Source organism: Amphiprion ocellaris, chromosome 17 (genome assembly GCF_022539595.1).
Source record: "Amphiprion ocellaris isolate individual 3 ecotype Okinawa chromosome 17, ASM2253959v1, whole genome shotgun sequence".
Taxonomy (NCBI): Eukaryota; Metazoa; Chordata; class Actinopteri; family Pomacentridae; genus Amphiprion; species Amphiprion ocellaris.
In genome coordinates, this window is record NC_072782.1 from 5460619 (window position 1) to 5488143 (window position 27525).

The window sequence follows — 27525 nt, forward strand, 5'->3', positions numbered from 1 at the left end:
CATGTGTAAATGATACTGAGGCATAATGTTGTTGGAATTTAACCTATTTTTCTTAAGAATTTTCAGGTTGTTCATAATGTTATGTAAAAAGATAGTTGATTCAGTGTGAACATTTTCAGAATGTACTTTTTTGCACTAAAACGAAGGAAAGTATTTGGAGATGTCGTTATTTATAGGTTATTATGCTGTGATTTTACTGGTCCGGCCCGCTTGAGATCAAATTGGGATGTATTTGGCCCCTGAACTAGAATGAGTTTGACACCCCTGGTGTAGACGCCTTTAGAGAATACAGTATAGTTGGATATAAACCTAATTTTGTGCAGACAAAATTGGTGGCCACCCCTATAAAAATGATGGTTGCACCGTGGAGCTGCAGGCTGTTCATTCCTGAGATCTGAATGAAAAACAAGGAGAAATTTGCAATATGAGCGCAAATATCTTCCGCCAGTCTGTTTCCCTCTGTCCTTCCCTCCACTCCCTGCACCTGCCTCCCTTCCCTCTCCGCTGCACCGTCCCCCCGTACAGGTGCGAGCTCGCGGCAGCTCCGTCCGCTCCGCCAATTAGGAGCACCGAGCTTGGCCACGTGAACAAATCCCGTTGTCTAAATTCCCGTTCAGCTGCTCGCAGCTCGGAGTGAGCAGCAGCCCCCCTCTGAAAGCGGAGTGGGAAGTAATAACGGCAGGCTGAACGGGAGCAGTGTGCAGGTAAATTGCTTTTTCTTTCCTCCTGGCTTTTACACTTTTTCCCTCCCCCTCCATCCTCCATCTCCCGGCAGCTACACGGTGGCTTCGGATCTCCTGGATGAGGATGTGTTGGATTAAATTGGTCGTCGCTTTGCGGGTTTACTACACTCTCTGCTCTCCAGCGATCCGCGGACAGGACAAACAGCATCATCCTGCTGGCCGCTCTGCACCGTGTGCGCATTGAAACTCCCTCCCTCCTCTCCAAAACAGCCCTCTCTCCTCTCCTCTCCTCTCCTCTCTCCCCCCTTCTCGCCTCTCGCAGGCACATGAAGCTATTGATAGTTGACAGAAGCCTCCTAATCCCCCGGCTGGTCTGGCCACAGCCATTTTCGAAGCAAGAATGTTGATTGAACTTTTATTTCGCTCCGAGATTTGTTTTAATTGGGAACGCCCGCATAGATCGATGCCTTACGCACGGAGGAGGGGGAGCGTGAGAGGCTTTTGTTGCTGCATGCAGCCAGGCAAGCTTTTATTGCTGAATTATTTATAAGACTGTCTGGGAGAGAGCAATGCTTCTCCTGGATGGACAGAGAGAGAGTCCTGGTGAAGATGTAGCCCGGTCCCGTGCTTTCTAACCGTCCTTTTATTTCCCCAGTAAGTCACATTAGGTGCTGAGAAACCAGTCCACCGAAGACGATTGCGGAGTATTTTAGTAATCGACTCATTTATTATTCATAGTAATAACCCTCCTCTGATCTGATTCCAATTTTTTATCTCTTTTATATCACTGTTTTGATTTTGCTAATCAGACAAAATTAGAATATGTCACCATGGACTCTGGGAGCATGTTTTTTTTTAATTACCCCAGCGTATCAATTTCGAATGAAAAACTGCTTCATTTGCAAAGTATGTGCACACATGCAAGGAATTTGACTCGCACACACTGAAATACACATACATGTAAACACACGCAGCATGTTAAAGGAAGGAAAACGAGCCTATATGTGTAAAAGAGCATGTTTAAAGTTGTGCATGTTATGATGGGAATAAATCCAGTTAATGACTATAAACCCAGAGTTACTGGCACTTTTTGAGGTAGTAGATGATATATAATAAAAGATGATCCTGTCATTATAGACTGAGATATTATTTGGATATTATGGCTCAGTTTGGATTTGAATAATTGATCAATTGAAGAAATGCTGACAGGCCAATAGGTCATTTGATTGCAGATCCTTGCTAGTTATGGTCTAAATAACAGGCCATAGGTCATTTGTATTAATAACTAATACCAATCTCTGATCTGATTACAGTTTTGATCTCTTATATGCCACAGTTTTGATTGTGTTAATCCGACAAAATAATCCGATCTGGTTTTTCTATACTTACCTTAAAAGCAACACACATGCATTTAAACAGCAGCAACATATTAAAGGAAGGAAAATGAGCATTTCAGTTTATTTTACAGCTGTATATGTGTGTAAAAGAGCATGTTTAGAGTTGTTCATGTTCTAAAGATGGGAATAAATACAGTTAGTAACAATAAACCCAGGGTTACTGTCACTTTTTGAGGTAGTAGATGATATATGATCAGAGATGTTCCTGTCATTATAGACTGAGATGGCTTAGTTTGGATTTGAAAGATTGATTGATCAATTGGAGAAATGATGACATGTCAATATGTCATTTGATTGTGTATCTTTGTTAGTCATATTGGTTTAGTCAGTTTTGGTCTAAATAAGAGGCTATAGGTCATTTGTATTAATAACTAATAACAATCTCTGATCTGATTACAGTTTTGATCTCTTATATGCCACAGTTTTGATTGTGTTAATCAGATAATCTATTAATCTGACCTGGTTTTTCACACACATGCATTTAAACTGCAGCAACATGCTAAAGAAAGAAAAAAAATAGAGTGTTTAAGTACTAAGCTGTGCAAATTTGGATGATAGGAATAAATACAGTTCATAATAATAATAAACACAGGCACTTTATGAAGTGGATAGATAATAGTGCAATGGAGCAGAGAGCAATGTTGCTCCAGGCTATGATAGAATATATAAATACATATATAAATATAAATAGCCTGATTTTGATTTGGATTATGTGTTATAGGCATTTTTCATTAGCAAATGCTATCAAGAAGGAAGGATTTGACTCAGACTCACAAAAACACAGGTGTATTTCAGCAAAGGCACCTTGGTTTCAAGGAAAATGAGTTCCAAACTACTATTTAAAGCTATAGGTGTGTGTTAAAGAGTATTTTTAAAGTTGTGCATATTGTGATGAGAGGAATAAACAGTTCATGATAATAAACTTAGAGTTATTGGCATCTTATATGTGGTAGATAAGGGTTGTGCCTTTCATCATAGACTGACATATTATATAGATATTATAGCCCAGATTTGATTTGATTGATTATTTGGAAAAATGTTGACAGGTCAATCGATTGTGATTCCTCACTTAGTCAGGTCATTCATATTAAGAACTAATAGCCTTCTCTGATCTCTTTTATGTGGCTGTTTTGATTTTGTTAATCAAAGTAGAGGCTGTCACAGGGAACTTTTTGTGGACGTTTTTCATTAGCAAAAAGTATCAGTTTAGAATCAGAATTGGCTTTTGTGGCCAAATACCTACAAAGAATTTGACTCAAGCAAGGGCTACATAGTTAAACAAAAGCAATGAGTGCTTAACTATCATTCACAGCTATATACATGTGTGAAAGGTCATTATTCCTTCCTAGTGATAGGAATATATACGTTAGTAATTAAAAATGCAGGATTACTGGCACTTTAGGAGATAGGTGGATGCTAGTGCAGTGTTCCTGGAATGAAAACTGTTATTCCAGTCATTATGGAATTAGATATTATATGGATATTATAGCCCAGTTTTGATTTGAGTGATTAACTGAATAATCGCAGAAAGGTTGACAAGTCAATCGATCGTGATTCCTTGCCAGTCAGATTAACTTAGCCAGCTGTGGCCTAAATAAAAGCTTCTATTAGCAGCTGTCTAGACTGTAATTATTTTTTTCCACCACTGTTTGGTTTCTCTAAAATCCCCTCCCTGTGAGTATAGATGCAGCACTTTCGCACCACTTTACCTTTTTTTTTTTTTTTTTCAACTCCAGCGGTAATCGAGCTCGTTCCGCGCCTGCGCACTGCCTCTCATTCGTCTCCATGGATTTCTCTGGTCTCGTGCGAGGCAACAGAGACCAGCAGGCGGCTCCGGGCTCGCGCTCGCTATCCGGTTGTCAAGGCGCTCGGAGCAGTTGAGACTTTCTTCTCGCCGCGGCCGGACGCTCTCAGCCCGGCTCTCCGGCTCTCTGCCTCCGTTCCCCCGGATTGTTTGGATTTCTTTGTTTCGCTGTCACTGACGGACACCCCGCAGCTAGCCGAAAACACCGTAAGTTGACTGACATTGCCGCGGTTTTCCTGTATTTTCTTGGACGCTCGTCTTATCCCGACTCAGACTAAATCTAGCAGCAGGAGTTTAAGCTAATTTCTCTCTTGTCACTTGCTCTCGGTAAATAGAGGTTTAGGAAGTTTTAAAGAAACGCATTAAATTCTTTTTTAATTTACTGGTTTTCCGTGTGTTTTTCCTTTCGCTTTTCGCTGGCTACAAAAATACTAAACAAAAGAGGAACCGCACACGTGCTGAACTTTTCTAATGTTGTGTTTTTGGTCGGCGACTGCAGATTAGCATGTTTATTATCATCCGAAGTATAAAATGAGGAGAACAAGAGGTGGCGGTTTGGCTCATCTTTTACAGCAGGTGTCTGATAACCCACTTCCGCACTGTATTGCGAGATATTTCGTCTATCAATCACCATGAGGTCTTTTTTTTTATCCTTATTAAACTTATTTCTCCGACTCTTGCCATATTATCGGTTGCGCTAATAGTTTAAATGCCACCTGTTTACTGTAAGTTAGTTGTTTTGGTATTTTTATCCGTTACTCAGCGCTGTTTTGGGGAACCAAAACTAAGTCATTTAGGCATTTGGTTTCACAATCGAGGCTTATTTCCTCAATCAACGTGCCTTCTCTGTTTTGCCTCAGTTTGTTTAGTTGTGTGTGCTGCTAAGTGAATGACAGAGAGGAAAGAAATGCTGAGCAGCTCTCCCCTCTTGCTGAACCAGCTTGTTGGCATACCTGCAGTGCTCATAAAGTAGCGCCTTATTTCTTACAACAACTGGAGAGATCACAACAAGCCTATCAGATTGCCAGCGTGCAAAGGTCTTCCACCAGGGATATCAAGCTCATCTTTCCAACTTGGTGCCGAAATCCTCTTTCTCTTGAATTTGACTGACTCGCTAACTGAGCTTTGTTTGCTGCCTTGCTGTGTGGTTCAGTGCTTCTTCGCTGGTTTATCAGGTCTTTGTGCCCGGTGGTCTCAAGGCTTGACTAATAGCCTGTTGCCTTTGGGGTTATTTTTGTTTGCTCCACCCTGCTCCACCCTGTTTCATGTTCAGGAGGTGCCCCGGCTTATTAACACACTCAGCCACACCTGCCCCGGTTAGGTGGAAATGTGGGGTGTCTTTGTTTTAAATGCCCGGCTCTTGCTTCACTCGCTGAGATAGAGTTGATTTATTGAGAGGAAACACAGACTTCTTTAGCAGTGGCTTGTTACAGCTGTATAATGCCTGGCTTGTGCTGCATACAGTAGTCTATGTGTCGGAGAGAGGGAGAGATGGGGGTTATTACATCCTTCCTTGGTGTGTTTGTTTTGCATTCTTATTTCTTACATTGTGTATGCATTTATGTCTGAGCAGATTGCCAGGCATAAGTTAGAATATAGGAGGATATATTTGTGTGTCCATACCTGTATACTGGAGTGTCTATGCTCCAGGCCCCCATGAGCACATTCAAAGACTCTTTTCTCGTAAGCATTGACTTGGCAGTGAACTCTCTATCAGTATTGACGAGATAAAAGGGTGAGGAGGAGGGAGAGAGTGAACTGGTGTTGTACAATCAGCATGCACAATCTGTCTTTGTCTCTTTCAGTAGTTCTTTCTTGGAGCATTGTTTTCTCCTGGTGTTTCTTTCCTCTTTCTTTTGGCAGATTGTTGACATTTCTTTTCGCTCATCTCAGCCCGCTCCAAATTTATTTCTTTATTTTCTCTCTTATTCATTTCTGTTTTTATTTCCCACAGCTCCTCTTAATTTTTTATCCTCTTGATTTCTTTTGTCATTTTGCAAGCTATAACAGATATTGATTTTAGTCTTTGATTCCAGATTTATGTTCAGTTGAGCGCCATGAATGATAAAGTAAATATTGAAGTGCGCAAATGTAAAATTGAAAGGATCACATGATAAATTGAAGACTCATTTTCACTGTTTTGTTGAATTTCACATTCCTGTAACATGGGCCCTATATGAAGCAAACTGAACAGAATTATAGGATATTTTCTCAATTTTTTTTTCTCCCATTCGGCATTTAGCCTTTGATGTTTGATGGTCCTGCTATCAAGTAGGTGATAGCACACCCAGCGGATTTGGATTGCTTCAATGGATTTGAAAATGGATTTAATTTCCACTAATGGAACTTACTTGGGCCCAGATACCCAGATTAAGGACACATAGAGAACTGGCAACACTAGGTACGCTGAACATGCACAGCAAAGACAAACACAGACACAGTGGCGTGACAATTTAATATTGGCCACGAACCAGAAAATCATGGAATTGTCAGGCAGTTTTGTTCAAGTGTTCTCCTCACAGTGTCAGGAAAACAAACTGTTTGTAGTTTTATTCATATAGCCAAAATCAGGAATGACAAGGCTGCTTCAGAACACCCTGTAACCCTTTAGATCCAACACCTAAAAGTGATTAATGTAGGAAAAAAGAGAAGAAACTGCAGGAAATGCATTAGTTCTGTTCTACAGATTGAACTCTACAGTTATCGCCTGGTTCAGCTCTTTCTTCTGTGACCCCACCTTGGTGTCTGTTTTATGTACCCTTGGGAATGGCGTCATGGTGCCTCAGGTGCTAGGGCTCTGGTTTGCTCTATGTTGTGTTCTTGTTTTAAACAGTTTAGAGTATCGTGATACACACATCGGTAGCAGAGGGGATACAGTCACGTCACGGGATGTCGCCTCTCCTGCCATCGACTCTGCAGTCTGTGTGTGTTCTGATGCCCATTGCCTATCAGTGAAAAAGGAGTCCACCCACCAGTTCTCAGATTCTAGCATACAGCAGCACATTTAGAGTCTCATCTGGCAAGGAAATGTAGCACTAATCCAATTGGCTAGAGCTTTAGTAAAAGCTTTCCTAATTGGCCGATATGGAAGCTGGCTGCCAAGGTTCCAGTAAGCACAACAGGGAGTTGGGAGGGAGTCCCAGTGGTACTATGGTACAGGAGAGAATGTGTAAAGGGCAGATAGCGAGAGAGTGCACTACTGTTTTGAATATTCCTGCACATGCAATAATACAGGACCCATCTGCACCCTGCTGACTCAGATCCATCCCACTGACCGTATCTCATTTTCAGCTGTCTTGTTTGCCAGACACACATGCAAGTACACACATGCAGGCTCACACTCCTGCTGAAATTCATCTGCAGGAACAAGAACGGCTGTCGTCATACAAACATGTTTGAGGAAACATCTTCCCAAATGGCAAAGGAGCAAAGCCGTCAGCGCAGGAATATTAACTGTGTGGTGCGTGTTACAAAAGGAAGAGTGGTTCTTTGCAGGAAAAAAAAATGCTGCTGCCTACAGTCACTGCTGCCATTCCTGTTTCCTTTTCACCTCAGTGTGGAATCCAGGAATAGATCAGAGTGACAGAGACACGAGATGCGAGCGAGCGAGAGACACAGTTAGAGAGAGAAACAAAGAGAGGCAGACAGAGAGTGCAAGAGATGGCCATGTAAGGTTTCCTGCACCACAGCTTGCACCACTCCACACAGAGACTGAACCTGAATTGAACTATTCAGGGATTGCTTTTTCAAGTCACTGTTAACTTGAACTTTGGCTTGTAGTGGCGGCCTTACAAAGAAACAAAGGCAGCCTTCATCAAATATGTATTGAGTAACATATGTAGCATTAAAGTAAAGTAGCGTTCTTGAGAAATGTTTGCTTTCTGACTTTATTCAAATATACAACACTGTCCTTCTATAAACATTTATGCAGTTTTAACTTAAGTGTTCTCTCTATAAGAAGTATACCTTTGGAAATAACTGCTTTTGTGTACTAGTTGCAATAGTTTTTGTGGGTATCATCACCTGCGTTTTGCCATTTAGCACACAGTAGCCTATTATCTAAACATACTCCCAGTACTCAAAATTTGCAAGCACAAAAGTTTAATTTCCTTTTTGTGCTTGGTCAGTTTTTAAGACTTTGCACTCAAGTGCTGTTATGCACTCCTAAGAGAACTAACTAGTAATAAAATGATTTGAATTCTCTATAAAGTAATTAGTGTCTTGGTAGCAACTGAGTACAGCTGCTGCACAAGCACATGAAAAACCTCAGCACTGATTGTAGCTTAATGAAAAATGTCCAGTTATGAAATTAATATGTGAGCAAAGTTTTAAAAAATCTGTTGAGTCTCTGGTACACTGTTTTTTCAAAGAATAATTTCAATATTTCTTTAATTAGTGAGGCCAGTGATGAACAAATGATCTGCAGCAGCGTTCATCTTTGCTCTGCACAAAGAATTGAAAATCAAATATTGACATTTTTTTATTACAAGGGTAAATGTTCCAGATGGCATTGTAAACCTGTTAATGTGGGCTTTGCAGAATCCCCATTCGACAAATAGAGATGAGTCCTAAAGAACTTTTTATTATGGTATCGAAAGAAAAACATGAATCCTATTGTTTTTTTCATCAGTACACATTTGAAAACAAACTGCAAAACGGTCAGATAAGTATTACACACGGTCAAATTCTTACTGTATATCAAATCTGAACAAACATTGCAATACTGCTCTTTCAATTTATGTGCTTGAAAACCAGTTTTCTTGTAGAATTTTTTAGAAAATCAGAGCCACATATCGCTCAGCTGTTTGAGTGTTACCGCACTATCGTCTCATTTGATGAAGGACGTATTTATAGAGCGAAGCTTTCAGAAGTCTGCTCGCAGCATATTCAGTTTCTCCTGCTGATGTGCTGATGGATTTACCAGGAAAGAGGTTGTAGAGACAGACGTGGATACGGTGAATTAAGAATGCATCTTTCTTTGAAATTATGAGATTTTTGAAAAGCAATACCACAACAGCTATTTCTACACTCAATATGCATCGTGTTTACAGGCTGGCGACACCACATCTTTAAGATTATTAATGAGCTGATAGAGTAAAAGGTATTGACAGTGACCACAGAGCAAGATTAAAGAGAGTTTATTGGAGAGATGACAAGATTAAGTGGTGCAGCGGAAGTTATCCTTACAGCACCAGGACAAGACAGATATTCTTATTCTAGTGAGACCATCCTAGGTCATTCTGTCTGTTAATTGCAGCTTTTTTACTTACCATACACTGTTATATCCAAGAAGCTGTGAAAATAAATAGTCAGACAAGAGGCTGGCACTTGGAACTATTGATAAAATAAAGGGGATGGAGAAGACGTGAAAAGAGTACATGATTGTGATATTTTTTCATTATTACAATAAAAGGAATATTGCATTTCTTTCACTTCACAAAATTCTGACATTTTTTGTGATCTCGTTCATCTAAATAGCAAATGGATTGGGCCAAGTGAAGTTATTCATACCGCACATTTTGAACAAAGTGCATTCCAGTCGAGAAATAAAACTGACTTTATGAATTTACCCAACAAGTGTAAATATGGAGGTTATTGAGGGTGAAGAGAATGTCTTCAGTTTGACAGTTTGATATGGTAGACCCATCTGCTCTATCATTCAGCTGTTGCTCTCACTTGTGCACAGTTGCACACACACCTGCACAAACTGACAGCAGCACGCAACACGTACTGCACATATGTTGATAACCCGTTTACATAGAACCAAGCCTAGCTGCATGTCAGTGTCTTGTTTCCTCACTCACTCACTCACTCACTCACTCACTCACTCACTCAGACACGTGCGCGCATCCGTGCCCATGTACACACACATACACACAACCCTCCCCTATCCCCCTCTTCTCATGTCCCAGCTCTGCTTACTGTGTCAAAAAGAGCTTAGATCAGGGAAACCATAGCTTGCCCTCTGTCAGGCTTCCAGGAAGATCGAGCTATTTATTCAAACCGAGCAGACCATGTTTGGATGACGACTGGAAAGTTACCAGTTGGAATCTCAGTATCGCTCAACGGATTTGGTCAAATCAAACTAGTGAAAAAAGTGCCATAGAGCAACGCACTCACCAGAAGAATGGATATTAGTAGAGGTACAACCGATGATTTTTTGGTTTGCCAGTTAATCTTCCAATCATTTCTTTTTTGAACATCTGATTATTTGGTCTATGAAATAAGAAAATCTATGAAGAAATCCAATTTACAACTTTCTTTCTTCTGTTTTATTTTTGTCACAAAAAACACAAAGATATTCAATCCACCATTATTCATGACAAAGAGATTAAGCAAATCCTAACCTGAACACTTTTTCATACTGTTATTTTTGGTATGTTACATTACTAAAATGATTCATTCACAATAGCCGTCATTTATTTATTTTTATCATTTGACTAGTTAATAATTTCTCTCCTCTTTTCTGATCAGTAAGAATATTTAACAATTTTGGTGGCCCAATAAGGAAAAAGCTATTAGCAAAATCTTTCACAAATTGAATTTGTTAATGTAATTTATGTGTCTTTATATTGTATTTCAATAGTTTATAGCAAACGGCATACAGTAGTGGAAATTGGTAGCAAAACAGAAAGCTGTTTGTTGATCAAAATGTGATATCTTGTGTTTGTAAGCATCATGAGACATTGTTGTGACTCTCTCATCAGAAAGGTTGTCCGCTTTTCTCTCTAGCAGTTAACAAGAACAATATTGCCTTTTCCTGCTGTAGGTTTGTAGTGTCTGTTGTGGTAGTTTTTAGTGCTTTAAAGACATGATTCTATCAGTCTGTTTGAATCAACACTTAACTACAACAAAAATGAAGAAAAAAGGTTAAAAAAAATGCTGCTTGTAGATCTCTTGCTTTGACTGACACCCTTCTCAGTCAATCACATGCTGTTTGCTCATTCAGCCTTAGCTGAATAATATATATCAGTAAACAACAGTGGCAATGCTGAGGTTTTTGAGGTTATTCTTTTAACTTAAGAGCTCTCTAGCCTTGTACAGAGAAGTAGGCAGGTCTGTCTACATTAGACTGACCTTAAACATTTGTCCTGCTATGAGAGGAGGAAAAGTAGTTTTGGGACCACTTTTGAGTTCAGCACTACTGTATTGAGAACAAAGACAGAGCATAGTAAAAATCCATAAAAATAAATAAACGTGAACTGCATCTCAATTGCGTCTCTGGAAAATTGAGAAATTATGGTTCAGTTCAAAACAGTTTATTGTTCTATTTTTGCTTTGTGTGTGCTTATGTGTGCCTGTAGACAACATTTAGTCTCTACTACATTGACCCACTGACCGGTGTTATCAGATTAAATGCTGCTTTCATGTTAAGCTGTGGCGTATCACTCCGTAATTGGTAATGGAGATTATCGGGGAGATGCTGTGAGGGCCATGTGAGATTTCTATATCTGACTAGGATGTTTATCTAATAAAGCAGGATTTATGGGATTTTAGTCCCTCTCCTCTGCGCACATAGCAGCCTATGCTGACATGCATGCTAACAATCACTATCAAAATAGAACGCTAACTCCTGTAGAGCTGCTTGTTTATTGACAAGCTAATATTGCATATTGCAATGCCTGCAATGCTCAGGTAAATTCTGTCACGTATGGATACAACTAATTCTACTTTATATCATTGAGGCACTTGTTACAGATATATATTTTATCCTCAGAATTGTCCAAAAATGTGCATTATCAATGACAGCAAATGCACACAATTGTCTCACAAACAGGCTAAATGGACCTTCACGGAGTCTAAAATCCAAATATTACTATACACACATACTTGTGTTATATGCCTCAAAGCTACTGAGCTGTATCCAACTATGTTTGTTGTGCTTGCTGAGAGGATCAGGATAAAAAGCAGAGGATGCAATAGAACAGCACACTCTTCCAGACTCACTCATACATGCTTGTGAGCAGACACAGCATTTGCTGTGAAGCTTGACCATATTTCTCCTGAGATCTTTTCATCGTCTCACTCCAGCACTCACATCAGTGACAGCCTGACGTGCGTACGCTCAGCCACCATTCAGCCAGCTGCTTGTGTGTGTGTGTGTGTGTGTGTGTGTGTGTGTGTGTGTGTGTGAAAGAAAAGGAAGGACAGCAGGGTGAGAAATGTGTATATGGGCAAAAATCTATATGCATTTGCCTGGATCGAAAAGCAATCTCACTACCTATTTGTTCTATCTGTCTAAACTATTTGGTGCCAAAAAATAATTTTTCATCATTGCTGTTTTATCGCTCATGGGTTGTTCTCATTTTGTGCATTGTGATGTTCAACACAAGCAGGCAGAGGATGCAAAACAGAATGAAAAATTAAATACCCTCTGCTTTATGTTCATGTTCTTCAGGCCATATTAATATATTACAATTCATATTATGAAGTACATTTATTACTGGCATTAGTTTATTACTTTAGTTTTTGTTACATGTGCATACAGTGTATAAAATCATGAAACATTTAGAAAATTGCTTGGAGCTTTACACCTCCTTTTTTGTGAAAATGTACCTACATTCAAACATTAAAAATAAAACCCACCTTTAGAACTCTATATTGCTATAAATTGTGATAAATCTTTCGTCAGATTGGGATGTTAAATTTAAGTTTTTTTAAAAATTGATGCTGGTTTACATGTTTAATCAACGCATTTTAAGGTGATGCAAGTTAGTGCTTTTTCACATTTTAATGAAACTGCTTTCAACAATGCCCTTGTGGATATGTCTGCAGTGTTTTTCATTCAGCTGTGGGCTTAGTGTGTAGGTGGTGAGAGGAAGAGCTACATGAATACAGTGTTTTTTTTAATAAATAACAATAATATAGAGGAAAGAAAGAAGTCTGTAAAGTAGCAGTATTTAGCATTTTAATAGTCATATTTATTGTTTTAATGGGACTGTACATAATATTCTTGTGTGAAATATGCCCAGGGAGCTGTAGGATATACCATATACTGGAGTGAAGAAATGCTATGCTGGTCCAACTCACTGACATTTCAACTCCAGCTCATTAGAGCTATAGCTTGACAGCTCCCACACAGTTCACACCAAACAGTCTCTCATGCCTGCCTAAATCACAGACAAACAGTCAAAACCTCTCATCACGCAGCGTAGAACATGCAGCTGTGATGGGAAACTGACTGTACTGACACATGAAACTGATTCGTAGCTTGAATTTGTGAGCGCTCGTTTCTCTGTCCAATTCAGAGTTGAGCTGAAATAGAATGATATGTTGCCATGCAGATGAGTACCAAACAAACTCCAGGCTGGCAGTCAAAATAGCCACTTGCGGTACTCCTTCTAGCTTTGAGGCTGAGTGAGTGTGGGCATGACATTGTGGTTATCAGGTGGGCACCTTCCTTCACAAATGATTCACTGGGTTAGAGACACATCTCAAGAAGGCTGAGCAGCATTTGCCAGCTTCCTTGCAACACCCCCTTCTGCTCTGCGCCTCTAGAGACCCAGCCGCACGGCACAGATATCGTGTCATGATCTTGGTAAAATGAGCTTCTTTTGACAGGAAGTCACAAAGCCTGAGAGCTCTGACACTAAAGGCTCACTCACCTCCTGCGACTAGCTCAGTCTGTGCAGCAAGACTCGGCTAAGGGGACCAAACTGTGCCTCGGCCCATGAGCGATGAAAAGGAGTCTGATATGTCACCAGGGGGCTGTATAGTTATCAGTAAATTTAAAATTAGATCTTGTGGGGGTAAAAAACAGCATTGCAGAGCTTTTATGCATGATGTGATTTGGTGGGGCAGTTTGAATGAGCTGTGAGTGGGAATGATATCAATACAAAGACCATGATAGTGACTCATGTCCTTTATTCACTGAAAATGTGCCTTGACTTGTTGGTGCTGACATTTGTGGAAAAAGGTGGTGTCTCTGCTTTAAGTAATACAATATACAGTACTGAGTTTACAGCAAAACATTGTTAGGAAGTCAGTTATCACACTGGAATACTGGTGTCATATTCTGTCAGATGGCTTGTTAGAGGAAGATCTTCCCCATATGGTTTTCTCAGAGTACTTGTATCCTGTGAGAAGAGTTTTTTTTCTGCTAAGGGTGATGTAATGATATACCATGAGTTGTAATATATTTTGGAATTTAATCAAAATGTGCATTTAACAGGTGCTGTGACTTGGGCTACCATCTGCAGCTCTACTAGCTGCTGTGTTGTTTAGCTCAGATATAATTCGGTCTTTTTGACACACTTTGATTTAATCTTTTTACCTGGAGGGAATGTTGTATATCTTTGATTTGCTGAGACGTTTACTCTATAAGGAGATAAGAATGCTAGTCTCGTTGAAAAGTGAGTAATGATTGTCTGTGATTGACTTTATCTTGCATAAGGTGATTGATATGGCACCTCAGAACTACTTTTCAGTGATATGTTGTGCCACTGCTACTCCAGCAACCTACACTTTTTTCAGGTTTCGTCTAGCAAAGGATTATCATGTTTTGATGAACTTTAAAGACATTTATTCACTGTAACATCTAAGTGCTGTCCTTGTGTTTCTGCTGCAATTATGTATCTGTACGTCTGTGTACCGGTAGATCCTAGAAGCTTCAGAAAAACAAACAAACAAAAAAACAACTGGATTTCTTCTGGATTGTGTTTCAGTGTCTGTTAGAGAATGTTTGCCGTTACAGTATGTTTCTATGTCACTGTACTTTGCAAAAAATGTTAATAGACTCTTGATATAGATTTTATTGTAGACTAGAGGTCAGCTCACCCACTCACCATGCCTGAAAAAATTGGGGTTATGGATGGGTGTCCCAGATTTGTGTTGGGACAGAAAGGTTGAATATTAACCTGACAGGATCGGTCATAATTCATGAAAGCAATGTTTATTTATGAAGTTATCATTTTTTTAAAGGATATGTCAAAGGTGAAAATGTGAGATGTTTTGATGAGACTGGTAAAAAAATCTGCATCCATTAGAGACAAGATGTTCTTTTGCTATTTGGGATATAACTCCATGTTAAATGAAGCTATTTGTTGTCTTTAATGTCAATGAGCTCTATTATTTAATAGAATTTAATCAAGCAGCCACAGAACAAAACATTACCACTGAGAAAATTATATGCTTTGACATTCAAGCAATGTTTTGTCTTACGTAGGAGAGAAAGGGCAGGATATTAAGTCTTGGTTTTCAATAAACAAAAAAATAACCAAAAAATAATAATTCCTGAACACCCGCTAGGTTTTATTTCTGCTGAAGTTCACTACTGTTCTCAGTAGGTTATTTGATGATGACGAAAAGATGCAGATCGTCAAACGGAAGCAGCAAACAATTTTCAGTGTCCGTCAGGGGATGAAGCAAAGTATCAAGTGTGGAAATGGGTTGTCTGAACAACTTCCCTTCACCGGCTGAGCTGTGTGCCCATCAGACTGTTGGAAACATCTCCTTCGAGACCTGTGCGTTTGATGCCAGAAAACAAGGCGTGTTGCTGCTAACTGTAATGGACCGGCCCAAACAACCAGCAAAACCTGAGATGCCAGTGATTTTCCAAATGAAATTAAACATACCTGAGAAAGGGATCAGCTCTGACACATTGAATTGGTAGGCGTGTTCTATATCCAGCCTGTCTCGACATCACATCGGACTTGAGTTGGAGATCAGCTAGAGCCTGCAGTCCTAATTTGTGTTGGCGAATAAAAGTTGACCCATTTTATGGACAAATTTACAGTCTAGCCTGACATGTTTATTAGAGAGGGAGGAACAGAGAATGCAGCGCTCTGTACATTCACAGGGGAACAGAACATTTTAAGCTGTAGCAGAGGGGGGCGGAGTGCTCCTCTTTATGGAGCAGTTGGATAATAACTATATGTTTTATTCGTTTGCATCCTGCTTCCAGGCCTGATCTTTGGCAGAAGGGGACCAATGCAGAGGGGCCCTGACCCTCAGTAGTCAAATTGTGATCCTCAAGCAAGCAGTTTTATATTTCTTAAGATATTAATTGTTAATGGCAAGATAGCATAGTTGCATCAATGTTACATCATCACTCTGTATCGTTGTGGTAATTTGACTTGTGACCTTTTCAACAACACCTTCAGTTGTGTTATTAGGACATGAGAAATACTCTCTGTGTGATCATTTCATTAGTTGATTTATCGGCTGAGATGCTCTGTAGGAATGCAGCTCTTCTTGTTTTAGCATTATGTTATGCAGTATTTTAACTAGGGGATTGGAACATAAGTCAGCAGTTTAACATTGTATTTGCTGTTTTACATTGCATATATTTTCTATTGTTAAACAGAAACTCGATGCAGCGATGCATGTGTTGTTAGTTTCTGTGCACAAACTTTTCTTATCTCATTAATCTATCCTAAATAGGTTCCCCCACACTGCCTCCTTTGCAATGTAAACCTCATTGTAAATTATATTGTTGTTTCAGCACTGCTCGGAAAAAGGGCTGTGATCATAGGGGACAGAACTACCTTTTCTCACTGCGGTTGCTCTTCAGGCTTTTTGATGAAGAATGTATAAATGTTACTCTTAAGTTGTTTCAGGTAAATGTACATATATATATATATATATGTATGTGTGTGTGTGTGTGTGTGTGTGTGTGTGTGTGTGTGTGTGCTTACAGATTTTAGTAAGGTGTGTTGGATTCCTGAAGCAAGAGCAATATTTTAGATTTGCTAACTCTTGGTCAGTCATTACAAAGTGTTTATTGTTTTAATACTTATGGACTTTAAACTTTTCAGTTATTGGATTGTAAACAACGGAGAGCATTTTGGCAGAAACATACGGCAGTAGTGTAGCCATGCATGTATGCATTCTTCTAACAATATATTTAACTGCAAAATTGCAAGAAAGATGCTTTTATTGCAGATTTTGCTGTCCTTGTAGTTAATAGTGGTCTATTCTAGTTGTGCAGAATGTGAGGTGCTTTCGTGTATTGCTGACGTGTTGATCAGGAGTTACAAAATTATATTACATAAAATGTTTATTAACTATGATTACTCTTACATCAACATCACTGATTTAAAATAACAAATACTGTATTCCTTCATTTCAAAATTTTAAGCAGGTGGCACTCGTCATTTGTGTTATTGTAAGACTTCCCTTTAAGACAACTGTATGAGGCAAAAAATCATGGTGAATAGTGACCTCAAGTAGCTATTTTCTGGCAGTGATCTACTAAAGCAACACTGTAATGCAGTGTTTCTACAACTGAAGGCCTCCACAAGCACAATGACAAGCATAATATTATGCTTTGTGCTCCTTTGGACAGACTAATTTTGCCGTTTGAGCCCTTGGTTTAAAAGACTGCAGTGTACCACTTCATCTTGTACTAGTTATTTAACCCAGACTGAATGTGTTGCTGTTCTTTTCCATTTAAATGTAAACATGCCATCAGCCTGTGCCACCCATGTCAGCATCACATATACACTTCATTACACAAACATATGAAGCTGTTCTTTTGCACAAGCACAAATACAGCAGGTGGTTTAGATGCAAAGACATGGAATCCTGGAGGACTACTGCAGTGTATTACATATGCTGTAGTCAGCTTAGGCTATTTCTGTTGCCCCTAGTCAGCCAGCCAAGAATCAGCTCTGCCCATTTTGGACCAGCGCTGCAGGTTAATCCATTCAGGCCTTGAGGTCTTAATGATTTTAAGCTCTGGGCTCATATTAAGTAAATTTAACTCTATCCAGGAATGTGGAAACATCTTGGTCATGTGTATGAGCTCTTAGTCAAAACACAGTGAGAAATCTAAATATAGTTTAGCAAGTAAAAATCAATGAACAAGGTGGCAAAGGTTAGTTAAGTTATTGTGTAGTAGATCAGTCTTTACCATGAAGTTGTCTGCGTACCTTTTGTTCTCAATGTTTACCTTTTCCAAAACAAAAAAAATAATAACGGCCTCATATTAGTTTGTCTTCTAGATATACGACTCTAACACATACAGCTAGTGCAGTGTGTACGGTAACCTGATAAATAGTCTGCAAAAGTGTTAGTATGCTTACAGCATTCTTCATCAATAAAGATTTAATTACTGCTCAGAAATGCTGACCAATGCACATTGTATGGTTTATGGGTTACTCTTATAGCTGCGGTGTTGGCTGAGGCAACAGTAACAACCCAGAAATACAGCAGACCATGAAATATTTAGTGCATGAGATTATATCTGTTAGATTAGAAGCTTCATCGTGTCTTCCAGTTAATCTCAAATATTGAAAAGCATCTAAAATGGTTCATTTTCTAGTGTTCTGTTAACAAATCATCTTTAATCCTCAGATCTTTAACCCACAGAAGCTGGATAAACATAAGGGAAACACAGTAAAACATAGGGTACTTGGCTCGACAGATGCAGTAGTTAAAAAGAAAAGCTTTAAGGAAAATTATAAAGATAGTATTCTGCTCATCATGTGTAGCTGGTCTGCTTCCAGGTGCTCCACAGATGAGCAGCAATGGAATAGAGCCTAAAGGTGGTGTTATTGGTGGTGTATGCTTGCTTCTGTACTGTAGGCTAAGCTATGCTATGCTGCAATATGCTATGCTGCACTATCCAGACAATGTCATGGCATCGCTTTGGTGGGTGGTAAGAGACGAACTGTGGACAGATATGGAGGAGGTGCAAAATAATCAAGCAAGATGTGAATGGACATAACGTATAAATAATACCAATAAATAAAGAGGAAAATAATTCCTAAGGAAATAGAGCAGCCCAAGGAAAAAGAAAAAAATTCAAATATAGTCCAAATCCCATGGAAAAAATAATTAAGGAACTTAGAAATTATGTTGCTGTAAATTGGTTTGTACGTTAAACGAATTAAAATCTAATTAAACATTACTCTCGAGTGCCCACTAAATTGCCACATGGCATAAGTGCACAATGTAAATAGTCTTTCTAACATGGTAAGGCAGTCAGATCTGACTTGTGCCATTAATGATTATACAGGCTGTAATGTTCTAACATACATTCTTCTTATTCCTATAAGGGTCTCAGTCAATTCCACCATCATTATCACTAGTTCAAGATGTGTCACATTGGTTAACGTCTTGGTAATTGGTTGGTGTGATGATACTATTAAGAAACTAACTAGAAATGTACTACATGGCAAGTTATGTATTACATGCACATGTAGCAGGTGTGTAGTACATTCCATTAAGAGAAAAGATGGACCACAAAGGAGGAAGAGAGAGCGAGGTGGGTTAATTGCAAGAGAGGAACTCAGGAGCAGAATGGGAGAGAAAGCTTGCAAGTATATGTGATAAAGTGGAGGCTATGTTTATTAGCAGTGGAAGGAAAGAATGAGGGTGTAAACAAAGGAATCAGAGCTGGAGAAGAGAGGGAAATGAAAAGATGTGAGAAGGTGGGATGGGGAGGACAGTCTGTTAGAAAGATAGATGGACAGACAGATGTATGTGCAAATAGATGTGCACAGAGATGCCCCCCCCCCCCCCCCCCCCCCCCCCATTTTTAACAGCCTAAGGTGAAGAGAAACTGACTTCTGCTACAGGCAGATACCACAGACTGAATCAATGCGATACCGCTCCCTCTCTCACTCCTGTCTCTCTCTCGGTGGGAATTCTCTGACCCAGTTAGCTCCTCCACCAAGCAGCAGCAGAGTTATTTTTACATATTACCAGGAGACAATACTTTGTCCTCTGATCGTCCTCCCTGCATCCGTATGCTTCCCTCCACTCTTCTCCTCCTCCATCTTAGCTGTTGCCGTCCTTTTCCTTTCGTATCATCCTGTTCTTCTGCTCCTCTTCTCTATATTTGGCTCCGCTGGCTTTGATTCTTCATCCTCCTTTAGGGATGTAAAGATCAATCAGCTCTCTGCTGTTTTTGGTGCAGGAATCTGGCCTGGCATGGTTCAATGTTATCACAACAGGTTGAGAAAAATGACAGGCAATTATGCACAAAACAGTTTGCAATTAATAGATTATTGATTTTATATACTTCATTTATTTTAATTATATCATAAATTTATGACTTGAGTTTGTTTAGTTTTGTCGTGGCACAACTGAAACATAGAGCACTGTGTCAGAATTTGTATTTTTTTTATACATGCAATATGATCTAACATGAGTCACAGTAAGATATATCAGTCTTAAGATAGAAGCTTATTTAATATGAGATCCCCTCTGAAAACTAACTAGCCCCACTGAAACTGAAGCTGTGTCCAAATTCACTCTCTGGCTCATACATATGGTGTGATTTGGGACATAAGAAGAAAGTGGTTTACCAGGTAATTGCCAGAAATAAGAGAAGTTTCCGATAGTTGAGTACATATCCGCAGTTCTGCATCAGAATAGACTTTTGATGTATCACAAGAGAAGACGGTATATTTCAATACATTGTAGAGGCTGACAGATTTTTTTTTTTCCTGCGGAGCTGACACCGATATCCGTGGTGGTGGCGGCTGTGTAATCAAGGAGACCAGTAACTGATATTTCGAGCCAATATACAAGGCATTTGCATTCAGAATGACAGTCTTGTCAAAATTTGAATAACTTAAATTCCAGCACAAAGCTTTGTTGAAATGCTTTTGTTTGTTCATGTTTTGAATATGATAAATTAAAAGAGATCTTGTCAGTTTTTATCTTTTATCCATCAGTGTTGACAGGGTATTGCTTGTGACCAGTCAGATAGTTCTGTGGACGGGACATTGCTGAATATCACAGATTGACCACAGATGGAGAAACGTTGCCGTTTTTAATGTATTTGTTTTATCTGGAATCAGTTTTTAAAAAAATAACAGTACTAATGATTGGACAAATGTTGAATATCAGTCCGACAGTCAGCCAGGTTGATCATCAGGTGACCCCAGCATATTGCTATTAAATGATAAATATCACTTCTAATTCAGAAGGATGCATAATATTAACAATAATAATAGTGACCCAGTCCTCAACCCCTCTCCTCTCCTCTCCTCTCCTCTCCTCTCCTCTCCTCTCCTCTCCTCTCCTCTCCTCTCCTCTCCTCTCCTCTCCAGAGACTAAAGGGACAGAGAGTGTGTAGACAGGTCATCTATTCGCCTCCTAATGATGATGGATGGCAGGACTACAGAGAGCTAGAACACAGAGAAAAGTGGAACGATGCAGGGAGATAAAGAATAGGAGAGTAAGAGAAGACTGTTTATATTTGTCTGCTGGCGGGCAGATGGTGGGAGTTTTAGTGATATGTTGATCCTCAAGTGTTTATATCATTCTTGTCATCTACCTGATAGCAAACAAGCGCTCACACACACCTGCAAGGTAACATCTGGTGTAGTTCACACTTCTGAAGACACAAATGCGCACACACAGTTGCATCTCTGTCAGTTGTGACTTTTCTGACCTGTCTGCAGAAGCAGTAGAAGCTGCATGCAGTCTCTGGGGTGCTCTCACTCTCACTCTCACTCTCACTCTCACTCTCACACACATACACACACTCATTTTCTCACTGCCTTGACTGACTTGTAGTAGCTTCACAGTTCTGCAATCTGTTTGTTGCTGCATTTCAGTGGTGTAATGAATTGTCTGAAACATTTGCATCACCTTGTTGTATGTAGCTCCACTGACAAAACAGTATATCATTACCCATTACTTATGACATTATCTTATAACCAGGGAGTCATCAATGCATACATTAACTAACACACACCAGAAACAATATTAGAATTATTTTGGCTTAAGTACACTCTTGTTTTTAATATTTTGTTTGTGAAAACATCCCATTCAAATCCAGAATAAATGTTGTAAATTGAAATCATTATGAGTATAAGAATGAGACGTGCTACCAGTTTATTATGATTAGTAATTAATCGTTCAGTGCATAGTGTTATGTAACAATAAAATGCATATGCCCAGCAGAAAAAAGCAACAAATCCTCATATTCAAAAACATCACATGCATTGATTCTGTAAAGAAGTCAATGAAACTGTGACACCATCTTTCCTGAAAAGCAGTTTTGACGCTAACCATGGAGGCTCTGGCAGCCGCTGTTTAGAAAAACAAAAAAGATACCATTTATATTTGTGAAACTAATGTCATGTACAATCAACAAATCACTTAATACTTTGTTTAAGCACAAAAAAGGAGTATGTTAATGTAACATTGTCTCAGAAATGGTTACCTGTGAATCTAACTACTGTACAGTATTCGCATCCATTTTAGATGTTATCAGTGACCATTATCATGCAAGTAGGGACCTGATCCACTTTCTAGCAGGCTCCATTTAATGGTGCCATTATCAGCTAATTTATTTTGCATTGTGAACAAAAGTCCACATTCCGAAATTTAGAAGGGTTGGTGATGGTCCAAAGCTCCAGACTTTCACTCCGGAGACTTGAGCTCATGTCCTGTTTCTTAATAGTCTTTTGACTTAAGTCTTGTTTTGACTTTTATGATCATTCTGTTTTTACTTGTTTTTTCTGGGGGTCTTTGGTTCAGTGTAGGCACCAAAATTACTTAGAAAAGGACCGGTCTTAGGGTTAAAATGCATTCTGTCACTATATTTACCACATGTTACAAACCTCTAATTTGTACTCTTCCTAGATGACCACTCCAGTGATTTTACATGCACTTATTTGCAGGAAGAGTTCGCCCACTTTGTCTGGCTTGCTTTCTGTTCATCAGTGATCAGAATAGATGATAACATGCCTTCTAGCGTACTAGAAGGTGGAGGAGGTCCCTACTGCCCATATGTATAGGAATGATGTTCAAAGATAATGGCTGTTTAATGGGCTGATAATGACCATTTGAGAGGCATTTGTTGATACTCTAGAATATTGTGTTTTTATACACAGTGTAAAGTTTGCATAGTCCAGTCTTTGCCCCTGCAGCAGAAGTCAGGTTCTTGCTCTTTCAGTACTGAATGAGATGACACACGTGGGGTCACAACACTGCAGTTATTTTCTCTGCTATCTCACACCTTCCCATCTGAGATCTCCAATAGGGGTGTGAATGTAAGGTTGACAGATAGGAAGTGTTAAGACCCCATCTGGTGGGGTTACCACACAGTACACACACACACACATGCACACACTCACTGGCACAGTGGTAAAGTCTCACCCTTCCCAAAGTACAGACAAGGAGGCAGGCTGTAACTATGGCAACCTAGAGAGAAGGGAAATGATTGGGTAAGGCTTGGATTTGTTAAGAGCTACTGTATGAAGCCTTGGGCGAGTGTTAGTCACTCTCTCATTTAGTGTTTGTGTGGTTGTGTGTATTGATACAAGTGTGGGTGAGAGAAAGACAAGGAGTCAAGACTCCCCATCCTTATTCCTCTTCCGGTCTGTCTGCCTTTTTTGTGTTCTGTTTAAGTGGTCTGTCATTTGTCAGGCTCATATGATATAGGGTGTACTTTTGCATTTATTCACCTCACTGTGGTCCATAAACCTGGAAAAAGACTGAATCGCATCCATCGGTTGCCAAAACTTGCGTGGCTAATTGAATGCAATGAAACATTTCACAGGGGAGATACAAAGCAGCTGCTGAGCGACTGTTACATCAAATAGACCATATAATAGCCCAGTGTATCACTGAAAGGCTGGCATATGTTGAAATTTTGCCTTTAGAGGTGACCTCCCAGTTTTGACTAGATCTTATCTCTGAGTCATTTGTAGTTTTGTTACACTCCGATGTCATCTCTGTCTGTTTATCAGATAAATAAGGAGTTTTTTGGTTTTTGTTTGTTTATTTTTGGACCTCTTAACAGTACTTTGTGGCAGATTTCTTGACATCTTTGAAAACAGAAGCAGCTGTATAAAATATATTCTTTAAACACAAACAACCTTGAAATAGTCTTTCACAGCTAAACTTGTGAGAAACTCAACACTTGCTGCAGCTGATTGATACTTGGCCTGATGATAACATCAGATCCATAGAAAATCTGTTGTACTATTGCATTTTTTATAATACTTTATTGATATAGATGTGTGTGCTGTTTTTTTTCCGTAACCCTTAAATAATGCATTAAAGTTCTAATAAAGAGTTAGCAGTTTGATAACCAAATGATAACACACTGTACTTCAGTAGATGCTACCCAGTGGTTTTATGCCACACTTCTCATCAGTGTAGTTTCCTTTGATACAAAACAACCTTTCAGATGATGTTAAAAAATGATGATAGAATATTTTTCTCTGCCACATGACATGTTCTCTGACCTTATAGTTGTAAAGACAGAAAATTTGTTTCCCATCTTCTGTCCTTGATGTGTCACCTTTTGTTTTATTTTCCATACAGGACGTCTTAGTTATACCTCCTACGCTCCAAGACTGCAACGCTGCATTATAGTCAAATACCCTTAACACCTATGGGCCAATGTTCATGAATGTTGATATGTATTCTACTGCACAGTGGGTTGGCTCCTGTTCAGCACTAGATGTAGTCTAATTCATGACTGATGATATAATTAAGTAGCTTTCACAAAAATTCTCTATAATGACCTATGCTTCAACACACAAGTGTTCCGACAAACCAGCACCAGTTGCTGTGTAGCTGTATGGATAACTTTAGCCATGCTTTCACTATAGGAAAGTTTCCTGAGGAACAGGAACCTGTTAAAGAGCTTGGTTCCTCTATACTACATCTCCACTGGAGGAACCAGAGTCGAACTGAAGTTCTTGGGAGATTGTTTCACCAACCAAAAAGTCTCTGCTCAGGGGGTAGTACTTTCAGTAGGTTCAGGGATTTTTGGCATGCAGCTTGCAGTGCTGTCAAATGGTGAGGTACACGAGCATTTTCTCTGAATTTTACAACTGCAATCTAATTTTACAACTGCCATTTTTAAAAACCGGCAGTTGCAAACATTTTTCTTGCACTTTTAGAGCTACAGATCTAATGAGTCCAGGCCTTGTTAGGCATTTATGCAGACAAAGACATCCGGTGGGAAAGAGGAAGTCTTTAGTCAGGTTTAAAACAGCATCAGTGTAGATCTCACATCATAACCAACAGGGGCTTGTAGCGTGTGTGTGTGTTTGTGTTTACTTTGCAGAGGTGCTTTAAATCCTTGTGTGAACTGGTCTGCAGAGCCCCAGCTCAGTGTCATAACCAACAGCTTTGTCTGAAAAGACTAAATAACTAACAGAATTGAGATGGCTGTACCTTAAGGAAGCTTACAGCAAGACAAAAAAGTTGCTGCATCATAATTGCATAAACCTAATGGCATTGCCTATTTTTTGCTTCTCCTTTGCAGAACAAAGGGAAGAGAATCACTTTGATCAATAGTGGAAAGATACAATGCTGAAACAGCATTACATCGCCGTCCTTTCTAAATAGAAGTCATTCCTTTTCTAATTGAGATTGGGGCCTTTAGAGAATTTAGAGGTTTTATTCCAAACCCAACATAAAAGCTGAATGTGGCCTTTTGTTTGTGTGTGTGATGGTGACACCTTTCATAAAAAAAATGTCTAATGTTTCTTGCCTCCAACTGGCACAATAGTGTCATCATTTCAGCCCATTCATTTTTTATGTGCAGCAGAATAGATGAACGTTTTATTTTCAAATTGAAAATTTCTGATTCAATCGAACCGGTCACAAGATCCATTCTTTTCCAAGAAAAGGCTGTTTGATTTCTCTCAACATTTCCTCTTGGGAATAAAAGCATGCAGTCAGCAGTAAATTACTCTGCAATTGCTGCATCTTTATAAGTCTAAGTTGCTTTTATTGTTGAGTGGAAGGAGGAAGAGCAAAGTGTCCTGCCCCAAAAGAATGAGGAACAACCGGCTAAACGTGGAAAGTCCCTGGCACCTTACTTTGTCACCGCTTCTCTTCTCCAATGTCCCTTCACTTCCAACAGCCTCATGTGTGTATACTTTGTTCACTGTTCATCCAGCTTGTTGCAGCATCTTCATTTCTCACCCACTAGCATGCTATTACACTGCCCGATTCTGCACCCTGTTGTGGCACCAGAAGGGATGCAACCCTTTCACCTGCTCGTAATCCCCCTATATCCTTCTCTTGCACGTAGTCGTATTGCCTTCACCCTCTAGTTGTTCCCTGATTGGAATTCTAAAGCCAAGGCTGAGTCCGTAGAGATCTGTGGGCGAGCCTGTCTCTTCTACTGAGGAAATACAGAAACAGAGAACCAATTCCAAGGCCTCCTCCTGTGTTTATCTGAGACTTTTTGAATTGTCTGGTTATGTTTACCTGCAGCAAGGAAATACTCAGGCTATAGCGCACACACACACAGACATACACTGGTCTCTGAAGAACTTAATTAATTCTGAAAATTGTCATTTATGTTTCTGAATGAATCTAAATTGGATGCGTGTATGCAAGAGCATCACTGTAATGAAAACGATTTATAACGGAGATTATCTGGATTAGGATTACATGTAATATTTTTAAATTGACAAAGTGGTTAGGGATACTCTGTCACATCATAATTACTATCAAAGTGTATTAATATTAAAAAGGGGATTGTAATTTTAATTTTATTTCACAAATTGAATAGCAAAGCACATTCAGAATTAAATGGAATGGTGTATTATATTTTTATGACTGGTGTTTCACAGTGGGATCGACTAATGTGCTTCCCATGACATATCGATCTCACTTAAGCTCAGAGCTACAGAAAATCTCAATGACGACATTGTCACTGACTGCATTGTTATTATATTTATCTGTTTAAGAACGAGCAGCGTTTCTTAATTACAGGCACTAGAAAAACTTAACCTAGAGCGCAGTTAAAAACATGAAATGCCATTATGCTGAGAGGCAGCACAAAACACAATAAACAGTGTGCACTTATTGTAAACTAACAGCACAGACTGTGTTGACTTAACGCAGGAAACCAGAGGAATCATTAACAATACTACAGCTCCAACTGTAATGATGTTTAAATGACTAATTTGTGCAGCACAACAGAACTGAATTACAGTCTGGCTAATGGCTACATCGCCACACATCACACTGTGAGGGTTCAAATTGATGCAACAGCTGCTTATATCTGGAACTATGTGAGTGATAAAAGAATCCAAACACAAACTGTTCAAAATATGAAAGTTGAAAGATTAAAGGCTCTTGGTTGGTGCTCCGATGGGGACGCATAACAAATTATGTTGTGTGTATACATGGGTCTCTGTCTAGATTTCTAAATTGGTATGTAGTATTAATGTGTCCAAATGTGTGTTTTAGTTACATTTCTCCATGCCTCTGTAATCAAAAAGAGTCAATCACTGGTGACAGTGTTTTATTCACAGTGAAGTTTTTGTACCACCTACTGTAGCGTAAAATGATGTCTTTGTTTATGCTTCATTGCACCATTGCTTCTCAGTTTGACACCGAGGTTCTTGCTCTCACTATCAGTAATGGTTTGCAAATGAGATGTGAAGGATTGGCAAATTAAATAATGCTGCCGACAGAAGGTTTATTTTTCCTTCTCGTGAGCACTCTATTGAGAACATGTGTCAGTCAGTGGAGATCATTATCTGACAGTACCATATGTCTCCATTAACCCCTGCAGAAGTGCTCTGCTACAGAGAGAACAAATTCAAATCTGTGACTTGATATTTTTTTCTCCATCTCACAAAAGATCACCATGCCTTTTAGAGGTGTGATAAATTATTTACAAGCCTGATCTAGATGCTATACTTTACCTCCACATAATACATCTGTCAGATGTTTTGTAGAATAACAAAAAGAGATT

At 39.3% G+C, this 27525-nt stretch overlaps 1 protein-coding gene across 5 annotated transcripts in view; it reads left to right on the top strand.

Annotated features, from left to right (window-relative positions):
- Positions 1 to 613: 613 nt before the first annotated feature.
- strbp (spermatid perinuclear RNA binding protein) overlaps positions 614 to 27525 on the top strand; it is a 94505-nt gene continuing 67593 nt past the window's right edge. For 2 of the 5 annotated variants that reach the window (XM_055019097.1, XM_055019099.1), the window contains exon 1: positions 614 to 704. The gene's annotated coding sequence lies outside the window, so the exon portion shown is untranslated. Of the gene's footprint in view, positions 705 to 3879; positions 4092 to 27525 lie in introns of those variants that run through there. The other 3 variants (XM_055019096.1, XM_055019098.1, XM_055019100.1) reach the window with 2 other exon arrangements.